Source organism: Lissotriton vulgaris, chromosome 4_1 (genome assembly GCF_964263255.1).
Source record: "Lissotriton vulgaris chromosome 4_1, aLisVul1.2, whole genome shotgun sequence".
In the NCBI taxonomy this organism is placed as follows: domain Eukaryota; kingdom Metazoa; phylum Chordata; class Amphibia; order Caudata; family Salamandridae; genus Lissotriton; species Lissotriton vulgaris.
In genome coordinates this window covers 207,811,242-207,824,028 of record NC_141691.1, presented here as the reverse complement: position 1 = coordinate 207,824,028, position 12,787 = coordinate 207,811,242, and the positions used below count along the sequence as shown (strand labels likewise).

Sequence of the window (12,787 nt, the reverse complement as noted above, 5' to 3'; positions counted from 1 at the left end):
AGACGCATGTTTGGGCATACCCATTGCACTTATAATGCCGCATGGAGGGAAAGGAAAGTAGTGATTGGTGGATTGCATGAAGGAATCTCAGCCACTACTAATTACTGCTGGCTGCATCCTTATTCGATCATAAATGGTGCCTCAATATATGTGCAAAGAACTTCACAAGTGATAAATGATATTAAAAGATGCCAATACATGCAACATTCTACAATTCTACTGTCCACACAGTTCAGTACCTAATTTGTAAAAGAAAAAGTGCTGGTGCCCAAAGTTCAGCTCAAAGCCCACGGCAGGTGCTAGCAAAAGGCAGGTGTCGAATACCAAGGCTGCTTACTCTTGATTCCACCTCATGCCACTCTCACCCACCACCAGACACTCCCTGCCCCTTTAGCTCACTCCTTCAGGCTCTTTTCCATCCCTGCTTTCTTTCTTTGTCTCTGTTTTGTATCTTTCTCCTGCTTTCACCTTGTTGTGTTTCCCTCTCTCTTGCTCTGGGTCAAAGTCTGAGGAGGCCAAATTCGTGCCGGTCCCTCACAAAGAAGTGCTGTGGCCCCACCTGCAACCACTGGCCCAAATTAAGCACTGGGGTTCTGCCGCAAATAGCTGCACCGACTATTGCTCTCACCCACTTGTGTGAAGAAGACATTAACCTGACTGCGTGTGCATGTTTAGATCTTCTCTAGGTTGCATTGTTCTCGCCGCAGTGGTTGACTGCCTCCCAGACAACTGGCTTAAGTAAACATCAAAGCAATCGAACAAAAAAACCTGAGAGATTAAACGCGCCAGTGCGCAGTTCAGCATCCTCGCCTATTCAGCAGGGCTCACAGAGTCACAAAGCGGAAAAAGACCTCTTTGACGCCCCCTGTTGTCCCAAGCTGCCCCGCTGCTACTTCCTCTCAGCTCTTGAAGTGAAATTAATAAAGTGCAGGTTACCTCAGCTGGAAATGTCAAATAAGTATTTCTAAAGCCCCGCCGCGCGAGCTCTGTGACATCTAAGCGTTATTGGTTAAATTGCACTGCCTGCACCACCTCTCATGTGCGGGTCTCTCGCGGGGATCTCTCATCTCCTCAGTCCTTACCACACGTGGTGATGTCTTTATGTTTCACAGTCACCGGAAGGATAGATCACTTAAACAGATTCAGATGCAAACAGATTTCAGCTCCTGCTACACACAGCAACTCTCCACATTGCGGGCGCAGCCTCGATTTCTGATTCGGAAAGGGGGAAAGCGATCGAGAGCAGGCCCGGACTGGCCGTTGAGGGCACCGGGCAATTCCCCAGTGGGCCGCATGGTTGGGGGCCGGTTTTAGGCCCCTGGGGCCGTTTTTGTTACAGGGCCGTTATGCTGCAAAAACGGCCCTGTAACAAAAACGGCCGAAAACCGGCCCTGTCACAGAGCGCGGTTGCACCTCTCCCCCCTCCCCTCTCCTCCCGGAAGGGGGGAGGGGGGCCGGCCGAGCACTTTGCCAGGGGCGGTTCTGGTTCCCAGTCCGGCCCTGATCGAGAGTGTAATAAAGCAAGGCCTATTAGCCAAAGAAGCACTGACTGCCAACATAGCCACCTGGTGACATACCGTACAGTGCTCCACCAATCAGACACCAACCTAATAATGAAAGCATAAACCTCAGGGGAATATACAGGGTCGGACTCATCTCTAGGGCAATCAGGCAGTGCCCGGCGGTCTGCTCTGAGAGATCAGCGTGTCGGCCGGTTGCTTGGCTTGTTTGAGGGCCTGTTGTAAGGTTTTGCAGGGACGGTCTACATTGTTGATTATCCAATATTAAAACAAACAATACCTGCAGCAATTTCAAATCCATGCAGTCTTTTATACTTTGTTAAACACATACTCATCGTGTCTTTACAAGTTCAAAACTGCTCCAATTTGCAAATACGGGCCACTTTTTTTAGCTTTCTAATTCACTTATAGAGAAAAAGTTCTAGCAATAATAATAATATTACCAAAATTTATAAAGCGCTAACAGCTATCTCAAACAGAGGTGTCCCGGCGCTCTAGCAATAGGCAGCAGGCAAAGCAGGCCTGAGCATAGAAAGCCCTGAGCACACTAACCTAAGCTAAAGAGCCACGTTTTCACCGCTTTCCTAAATTGTGGAATTGTCTCTTATTTAATTCTCTGTAATTTAGGAAAACACTCTTCTAAACAGGGTTACTGTTTTCTTTTGGGGTGAAGTGCGTCTACAACTGAAATAAAATTAAAACACAAAAGGTCGTGAGGAATGCCGCAACACCTCTAAGGAAGATCAAAGGCTGAAACATGTTGAGCTACTTAAAATAAAAATCCAGCAGACGTGCCTATGCCTGCCTGGCCCTCTGCTTGATTTTAACCCTGACCCAAGACGCATAACTAAATCATAATGGGTACCTTGTGTCCAGTTTTAGATCACATATCCTTCAATCACGCCCGCTGTTCCCTCACCACTTCATACTCATTAGTAAGGTATTTAGCATACCTCTGAAAACATCCCTAAGCTCCTCTCTCTAGTGAGGGTGTTGTAGCCCGCACTGTGACTAGACATTACCTCCTCGTCCGTCTTCCTCGCCACAGTATAGTTTCCCTTCCCTCCCGGTCCTCTTGGTGGCTTCATGTCTGCGGCTTAGTTTCAGGTCGTTTGGGCGTTTTCTACATCCCTTTATGGGATTGGCTGTAGCCACTGGGGGCCATATTGGAGGAGGGAGAGGGAGACTAGAATGTAAAGTTTGCTTGGAGTTTCTGTGGGAACCGGAGGCTCATGGGTAATTACTGTGGCGAGGAAGACAAGGACTCGGAGTAATGAAGATTACCGGTAAGTAACCGGGGCATCACGGTGCAAGGAGGTTCTCTTTGATGAAGAATGCCACTTCTGGTGGGTGAGGGAATTCGTCCTTAAAAGGGAATGCTCCACATGATTTAGGTACACCAATTCTTTTCTTCCCCTTTGCTCTCTTTCTTGTTCTCACTCTATTAGACCCAGGCATTTATTTTGTGGTTAATATAAGAATTTTGGGAGTCAACTCCTGCTGGTCTTTAAATCTCCCCTGGCCCTTTCTGTGTGTTTTGATTCCTTCTGAAGGGCCAAGCCCCTTCTGCCCTAATACCAGGTCTGTTCTCAGATCCAAATTAATTAATGTAAAACGAGACGTATGAGTTAGTTACGAAGAGCTTCTAATTAAGAAGAATGAATGGTTAAACTGTGACAGCATGATGTGCACTTTAGTGACGACGTGTTGCTTGCCATCTGTGAGCTGGCAGCTGTAGGCCCGCATCTTTGAAGGTCGCTGCACAGTGAAGGCTTTTCCTTCTCAGTTCTGGCAGAGCTGACATTCATTGCAGGGCCGCGCCTGCAAATATTTCATGACCTCGCGGCGAGCCACGTTGTGCAGAATTTCATACCTTTAATGTCTTTCCACTAGGAACCTCAGGGATTCTCAACTTTTCAAGCGAGAAAAAATCACTGAAGCCTAGACTAAATGTAAAACATAGTTGGGGATCTATAAAAAAAAAACGGTACACAATTATCTGCATGGATATAAAGTGCCTGTAAACTGTCCTACACATTTGAAAAAAGTATCATTTTGATTATACAGCAGCAACGTGTCAACCATTCTTGAGTATGAAACTTTCTTCACAAAAAGCTTTATTTTTACTGCGAATTTTGTGGTGTACAAAGTTACCAGCGGTCACTTTCTTGGGCATACTTAGCGAATTTCACACTATAAAAAGGGGGGAATTCAGACCTAGGTTCAGCTTTTTAAACCTACAGTTCTGTAAATATCATCAGGCAGGCTACAGTTTAAAAAGTGTGACTTTTTTAATAAATTGAGCAGTAAAAAAGTCTTTGTAGTATTTTTTTGTTGTTAGTTTATGTGTGAAAATGACACTTTTTGTGTGGTCACCAACATTTTTTGCTAACATGTATTGCTGGCTTTTAGAGTGTGCACTCCAGGACACTGCTGTCCAGTGCCCAATGTATGTGCTCTGCCACCAAAAACATGTAGGTTTGCCCCTCGTCCCATGAATATCAACCTCAGAATATCTGTGACACAACATTGAGAACGCAATATCGAGAGAAAAAATATCAACGGGAAAGTAGGTCTAGAGTTTTTTATACCTAATTACACATACATGTTCCTACGCAGTTCATATACCTTCAAGGTATGTAGAGCATCTGGAGTTAGGAATGGTTAATCTATACTTCCCTAAATACACTAACATTTTGATATTTTGTCCCTCATTAGTCTTTCTGGATGATGAAATACCCTGCTTTTGTCCTACCAAACTTCTGTCTCTGGGTTTCTTGTGGGTACAGTGCTTGATTCAAACTGGATTTTAGTATTCAGTGTGGGATAACACTGGTGACTTTCCTAGCAAACTCACACACACCCACACCCAGCCCTAAGCATCTCAGTGTGGCTTAAGACTTTTGCTACCTTGAAAATCAATTAATTAATTGTGGGTTTGTAATGCGCTTTAATCGACTCCCAAAGGAGTATCTCTGCGCAGTAGACCGCTGGGGAACCTGTCCTGGCTATCCCTGTGAGATGGTCCCTACTGGGTATCTCCAAGGTGAAACCAGGCGTCCCCGGCATATGTGGGGGGCCATTGTGGAGATGAGGCAAGCTAATGCCCAGAGTTGCCGAGTGTGATCCCTGGTTAGAGTAGGCCCTGAGATGAGGATTATCGAGTCCGCTGACCCTGGTCCACGACCATGCCGCGTTGGGAATTGAACCCTTGTCCCGGGCCGTCCTCTGCTCTCTGGTCTGCCGCCTCTAACCAGTGAGCCACACCACTCCACGCCCTGGCTCATGGCATTTTGGACCTGTTTGCATTAAGGCAAACAGAAGCTGTTGTAAAGTGGGTAAAGTTGCCCTGGGAACTTTTACCCCATTGGTTAGGGGGTGCCCCGGTGTCGCCCCCACCTACTGGCTGGTGCCAAGCAGGGACATCTTAAGGATTTCGGGCCCCAGGCCAAAATTGTTTTGGGGGGGCCTATGAAGAAACAGTTTTGAATGTATTATCCAATTTCAGCTTTCTCATGTCCTCTTTGTGTAGCTCATAAAATTCTAAAAATGTTTCAATCTAATATTCAAGGATAGTGATATGTGGTTTCAATATTGAAATATAGCAGCAACTCACTAATCTTATTGCAAATAATCTCTGAGAACCACTGCCGTTTATTATAGGTGAAGCCCTGTCTTGTTCTAAAAAGAACTTTTTAATGGATGTTGCATGGTGTTGAAAAACATAAACCGGATGTACCATGTTACAACGCATACCATTACAACTACCTACTGTTACAACGCGACCATTACAACGCATACCATTACAACGCATAGCACTTTGAGGTGCTGGATAGTGGTAAGTATAATTTACTATTCTAACTCCAGTCCCCGTGGACCCTAGGGAAGGTGTTGGATAGTAAATTATACTTATTCCCTATCCTAGAGCGCCCCCCAGCGCAATGCGTTGTAATGGTATGCGTTGTAAAAGTCGCGTTGTAACAGTAGTGCGTTGTAACAAATGCGTTGTAACAGGTGTATACCACATAAACCCAGCGTTCTTCTGCATGTCTGTATAAGGCTCCCACACATCACCTGTATTACAATAAATGAAAAGAAAGTGGTATTTAAAACAATATATGTTTAAGAATCATTCACGATCATCAGATTGAACTATGTGGGGAACAGAGCCTGTTCTATCAGGGAGCCCCCTAAAAGACTGGTGCCCTGGACCAGAGCCCATTTTGCTCATGCCCTAAAATATCTCTGGCCAAGCATAAATGTGCCACCCAATGGCAGATTCATCAGAACATTGTTAGACATGTGAAAGGATACCAGGAAGACTGAACATGCTGCACTTGGTATCTGTGGCCTATCAAAAGGATCTCAGGAGGTCGAACCCCCTTCCACTTGAAATCTAAGGGCAGTAATGTCTGAAAGGGATCATAAAGCTAATCACCTAAGTGACTCCAGGAAGATATAAACGCTGAACAGCACATTTTCATCTAGATTCCCAGCAGACTAGTGGCAACGGGACTAAGCCTGAACTTTGCTCTGCCCTCTGCCTGACACCCTCAGAGTCTTTGAGCCTTCCCCCTCAGGCCTTGGGGCCTTAGAAGTGTACTCCTGTGGGTGTTTGGGCATCACAAGAAGTTTGAGAATGTTTCCAAATCTTTTGCTGCAAGTTAAGGGGACTTACAACAAAAAGTATCTGATCTGTAGTTCCCCAGGATTGGACTGGATTTCAGGTTTGTCCTACACAGAGAAGAGCTTTTCTTCAGAAAAATGATAAAGTCTCCTTTTTGGATTAGGACTTAGAAACATATTAAAACGTCCCAACTTCCAGGCCCTAGCAGGCCAATCAACTTGGTGTAAATTGTGCTAAGGTCCTGGTCTACTGTGACTATTGACCACAATTAGCGTTTTGTACTTCTTGACAGGATTTTTCTTAAATCTTAAAAAATTCAAATCTCTGGTTCCCCTATTGGATGTCTGTAATTTTGGTTTAATGTTTGGTGACATTTTGTTCAATAATGTTATTCTATTTTTACAAATAGTAGAGGCATTATTATTGTGTGGTGTTTTCAACTTGTTAATTGTTTTGGTGCTGCTAAATGCTTTTCACATTTTCTCTAAATTATGCCTGTTTTGCTGTGTGCCGTAGCTTTCAGTGGTTGAGCTTAGATTCAAATTACTGAAACCTTTGACTGGACTTAACAAGTTAGACAATTTATTACTTGTTTTGGACCACCATCTACCCGAATTATTAATTCACTTCCTCACAAATTGTTAGAAAAAAGTTGCATTTTTGAACACGCTGGTTGCTGAAAATGGGGATGCCCAGGTTCTGGTAGTCGCCCTCTCACTCTGTAGATCCAGACAATTCCCAAACGCTCTCCTACATGATTTATTCAGCTACATTATTGAAAAGGGTAGCAGCACTGCAGAAGCAGGATTATCCGGAGCCCAAGATATTCTTCATCCATTCTAATCTGTCTCCTGGCTCGGACAGTTAAGAGAATTGGTCCTGGGTACTGACCCGAATAACCTTGATCCTTGGTCAATGCTGAAGGCACTAGAGCCATGGCTCTACTTGTGCTTTGAGGTAACTCAACAATGTTCCACTTAAATCAGGAACCCAAGACAGCATCTACAGTAGAATGGCATATTTTCTCTTTTCCCTCACACCAATCTCAAGCATCATGAATAAAGGCTTTTACTCAATTCAACAAAGTTCATCACTTACACGCCTGCTAAGGGTCACTCTGCCCTCTTATCAGCCATAGTCGAAATCATGGCTCTGTATGCTATAACTATGGAGATGAGACCAAAGTTAGTGTATGTTTGAACCCACCTTCAGTGACTGCTTCTTACAAATTTTCCAAATGCATTCAGGTGTCCAGCAATGGATTGATCTGAGCTATGTAAAGATTAATCCTGGAAATACTTACATGTTCCTGGTTGGCTAAGACACTAAATTCGTCCTTGAAGCTCTACAGATATCTGAGCTAGGTTTATGCCCCTTCTGAGTAAGTTTTTGAAAATATTGAACTCTTTTTTACTTCAATTTCTCAGTTTTTGCTCAGATAAATGATATAGCAAAGGCAGGTTTCTTTCACTTAAAATGTTGTATACACTATTCCCATGTACTGTCCACCGTGAGCTAAAACATCCCAGGCTCTTGTTAAATCTTATCTGGACGACGCTAATAGCACAAATCTGAGTATTCAAAATCTGCTTCCAGGAATTATCACCCACATGCATCAAGGTATTTAGGAGTCACAAACGGTGCGAATCGGTAAATTCGCCCGTTTGCGATTCCTAAATATCTTTTTTTAATGCATCAAACATTTTTGGGAAAATCACTATTTTTAGCGAATTCCAAAAATGCGATTGCTTTTAAGGAATTGCAAATTTGCGATTCCTTAAAAGCAATGCATGATTGCATTTTAAATTGCGAATTCGCAATTAGGGGGTGCAAATTACCACGAGGTTGAACCTTGTGGTAATTTGAGAAAAAGTTTAAAAATGCTCAAAATTGCATTTTAAACACTGGAATGTTACAGACACACATGTCCTTAGGACATGTGTGTGTGAAACGTGCACTAAAAAATACATTTCAGGGGTGCAGGGGTGGGTCATTTGGACCCCCCCTGCACCCATGTAATGCATTAACATTTTGCGAATCGCAAGTAGAAATTCGCAAAATGTCAATGCCTTCCCATTGATTCCTATGGGCCTTTTGGCCCATAGGAATCAATGGGAATTGCGAAATCGCAATTTAGAATTCGCATAATCCTTGCGATTCGGTAAAAATTGCGATTTTCACTGAATCGCAAAAATTATGCGAATAAATTAATGCATCCCATTTTGCGATTCCTTATTTGCAATTCCCTATTTTTCGCAAATAAGGAATCGCAAAATGTCCCGATGATGCATGTGGCCGTATGCGCAAACTCTTCTCTAAAACCACATGACACTGGCCTTTCCACTGCTTCTTGCCTGTGGAAGAACTAGTTCAGTTCATACTTGTATCTGCAGTGTTCCTTTCGGAGGAGGTGTGGTGGTGCAGTCCACTTGCCAAAGTAAATGCAGCACAGACGGCCGCCGTCTATCCATTCAAACATGGCTGCTTGCCATATACTATGACTCACAGGACAGTGCACAAAGAAAAACAAACATGTGATGATGGGTGAAATGCTTGAATTAATCCCTGCCACTAGTAACTCGTGCCCGTATTCTTTTTGACCATTGTCAGGAACCAGTCGTATGCAAATCAGCCGAGGTCCTGCTTCAGTAAAACAGTTCTGTCTGATCTACTAGTCCAGATCCCTTCCAAACAGCAAGAAGAGCAATCTTAGGTTTCTGACTATTGGGCCTAGCTTGTAATGTGCACGTGAGTCCTACCGCATAGTGAGCACGGGACCCCTATCTGTGGATACCCATGAAACTTAAGGTGTTGCAGGGAGTTAAATGTTAAAACACAGTGCTGATTTGCAGGGACCTCTGCTTTACTGTAATTCACTGCTGCTGGGGCATTGGCATAATTGTACAGAGGTAAAGGAGTAGAGTGCATAAGTGAGTTGGGAACGTGTAAGGAGAGGTTGGCATTGGTCAACTCGCGTAATAGTGCTTTTGCTGCTCAAGAGAAGTAGGTGCACTGTGAATGGCACTGCAAAACCAAGGTTATTAAGAGTCATGAGATAACAGAAAGTTTTCACAATTGAAGAACAGTTAATTAAATTATAAGAGTTAAATAATGTCATGGTAGGTGTCAGGAGGTTAGTTGCATGAAATACATTTTAAGAATGTATCAGAAGAAAATCAGGTTTCTAAAGGTTTTCACTCATTTAAAGAGAGGCAAATTTACTCTTTACAGCAAACTGATTTCCAGCAGGATTCCTTCAAATCTATATATATATTTGTTGATCTAGCAAATTAAATTAATTGCAAAGTTTCAAAAGTATTTAAATTGTCACATTAGATGTTTTACTTTAATTTTTGCCAGAAAATACTTAATTATGCTCATATACATCCACAAAAAAACGTATGTCTTTGGCAAATTTCTTAGGTGACATTCCTATGTAACACATCTTTCAAGCCTCTTGTCTGCATAAAAGTCTTGTACTGGACAATGTTTGAAGTCCTGAAGTCCTGAGAAGTGCACTGCACAACACTAATGATTGGTAATATCACTCACCATGAACTGAGACCCCTAGAAATCTGTACTTTAGTGCAGCGGAATGTTGTTAGTCAAAAATCCCAAATTTACAAAGCCTTGCCCAGTTGCTGCAGTTTCAAAATGATTGTTCAAACCAGTTACAAAGATGCACGCGTTTTAGACCCAGCGGTTTCTGGCTGGCTGGGACGCATCGAAGACAGTCAGAATCCACCATCCTAGATAGGATGAGTTCGATACACTTGTCCAATAACCTGTGCTCACCCTTGGGTAGGATGGCACAGACCAGTGAGGCTTATCTTCAGGGTCAATGTGTAAAGTATTAGCACAACACCACCCTCGCTTAAGAAACTGTGTACCATACAAAAAGACTCCACACTGTATGCATAAAACACTGGTCTTTGTATTACACACACATTGAAATCAAAACGACATACACATTGGATCTATGCTTTACAGTTATATGCAACTGTCATACGCTCCCATTAGCAGCAGGGTGGCATGAACATATACGTACTAGTCATAAGTTTTCATTTGCCTCGGTATCCCCTTAGCTTCGTAAGCAACATAAGTTCATGTGTGTACTTCCCTGAGCTGATATGTTTTAAGGCATGGGCTAAATAGGATTTGGCCCAGGGCACCTGATAGCCTGCTCTGTTCTGTAGAGTCTTGCATTGATGACTTCGAATAATACTGTTTTAAATACAGTTTTCCTTTAATATATTCTTAATGTGGGTGATGTATGAATCTCTCAGAGGCATCCACAGAAAACATTTGTGCTTATGTCTCATGCAATATCCATAAATAAATTTCTTTTTGATCAAAATCGTACTTTGCATATGAGAACATGGAGGGTGAAACAGACATTATTTTCAGAAATATTAGTGAGCTACTGCTGTGTTACAGTACTGAAAACACACATAATATCACTGCATAATGAATGTAAACATATTTAGAATTTGGCAGTGTGTCTGTGCACTGTCAGTGAACTGGACTAAGAGGGAATGAAAGACCTGGAACTGGGTCATAAATTCATAACTCATCCGAACAAGGGCACCAAAATACTTTTGACTCAAGGCCCCCACAATCCTTAAGATGTCCCTATCCCTGAGGTGTTCACAATCCAAGTGATCTCTTCCCATCAAAAGCAACAGAAACATATATGCAGCTATTAAGAGGTATTCCACTTTTCTGCTATCACATTAACATAAAACAATAGTGCATACCCCATACAATTGTAATGGACAAGAAATCACAGGTTTTGACTATCCCTCATGACCCAGCCACTCAAACTACACCAGTCAACAATACATGTTGCACACTGCTGGTGACATTTTGATTAGATTGTCGAGACCAACTGAAGCAAAAGGAAACAGTTCTTGGTTTCATTCACTCCAGATTAGGCCTTCATCATGAGTGCAGGATCACTATCCCTCCATAGGCAAAAGACTGTGACACCGGAAGTTGCTGTGCTTCTAAATTGGAGAAAGGTTTCCCCTTAGGCGGAGGTGCGAGCTGCAGTTGCTCCAGGCAGATAGCCGTAGGTGGACACAGGGCACAACAAGACCCCTCAGGTCCAGTCACAATATTCTCAGCAACAAAGTACCTTGTGCCGTGGGTCTGGGGAGAGAGAGCTGGTGACCTCGGATGGAGGCTGTGATGTCAGGCACTGTCACCCTCTTGATCTGAAGGTCAGAGATAGTCTAAGCTTCCAGCTCGGGTCCTGCAGACTCGGAAAACATCCCCCAACGGATGTATGACGGTACCACGCGTACTTTTACAACGCGTACCTTTACACCGCTACTTTTACCACGCAAGTCGTTACAACGACTTGCGTGGAGGGGCGCTGGATAGTAAATCTTTTAATTTACTATTCCAACTCCAGTCCCCGTGGACTCTAGGGAAGTAGTTGGATAGTAGATTAAACTATTTACTATCCTGGAGCGCCCTCCAGCGCAAGTCGTTGTAACGACTTGCGTGGTAAAAGTAGCGTGGTAACAGCATCGCGTTGTAAAAAATGCGTGCTAACCGTTGTATACCTCCCCCAACATCCCTCGAACACCACACGCTATGGAGTGTGCACTAGCATAGGTTTCCGGTTGCAAGCACAGGTGCCATGGACTCAGCCAACATCCCCAGCACTCCTTGAACTCCCCACATCCCAGGCAGGTTGCTGATCTTTATGAGCACACTCCTCTGCACAGTGTGATTATGGCGTGCATTAGGACTGTCCTTGTACCAACCGACGATCACTTTCACCCATTTCTTCCAGACCCTGCGCAGTCCTTACAATCTCATGGAAACAGGGAGATCCTTTCTGTCCCTGGGATTTTGTAGATAGGAGGCCAGCCAACTGGCCCTTGAAAAGTGATTAGGGACCCGGCCATAACAACTGCAATTAGCTGCAGGCAAGAAACATCCCGGCAAAATCCACCAAGTAATAGTCCCCTTGCTGAGGTACAACAATCCCCAGGCCACCACAAGTCTCCGGATAATTCAGTTGCAGTCCCTCCTGCCCCAATGGTTCCTCTTGTTGATGTCCCAGCGTCGAACCAGCGTAGTATGGTTCCAATCGCAAAAGAGTCTCTAACTCCTGAGCGCAGAGCCCCAGTAGTTATACCAACAATGGCCTTTGAAGATGAGATCAGTTCAAAAGGCCACCTTTGAAATGCACAGGTCCTCTCTAAATGCTGTCCAGTCTGCCATACTACCTGGGGAGGCTTGATCAATATCTTTAGTGGGGCCAGCACCCTGCCCCTTTGAATGACCATTACATGTTTGGTCATTTTGGGCAAGAACATGAGTCTCCCTCCAAAACTGTAGTACAAATCCCATGATATTAAAGCAGGCAGTAATACCATCTTGAATCTGGGGAAACATCCTCCAAGTCAAGCCTGGATAACTTTGTCCCTGAAAAAGGCCCTAAATTATGGGTTCAAAGGATGATAACCATGTGAGTGTACTGATTTCCACGTTATGTATAGCTATTCCGAGTTTTAAATCTCATGTTGCAAAATATGTTTAACAAAAATATGGGCAACCAAAATATCAACAATGTGTAAGTAATTATATGTTCAACTTACTCAACTCCACATATATGTACCTCAAC

General features: G+C 43.6%; 1 protein-coding gene across 1 annotated transcript in view; it reads left to right on the top strand.

The window, feature by feature from the left end:
- GRIA3 (glutamate ionotropic receptor AMPA type subunit 3) overlaps positions 1–12,787 on the top strand; it is a 1,215,811-nt gene that overhangs the window by 882,995 nt on the left and 320,029 nt on the right. The gene's annotated exons all lie outside the window — the stretch shown is intronic.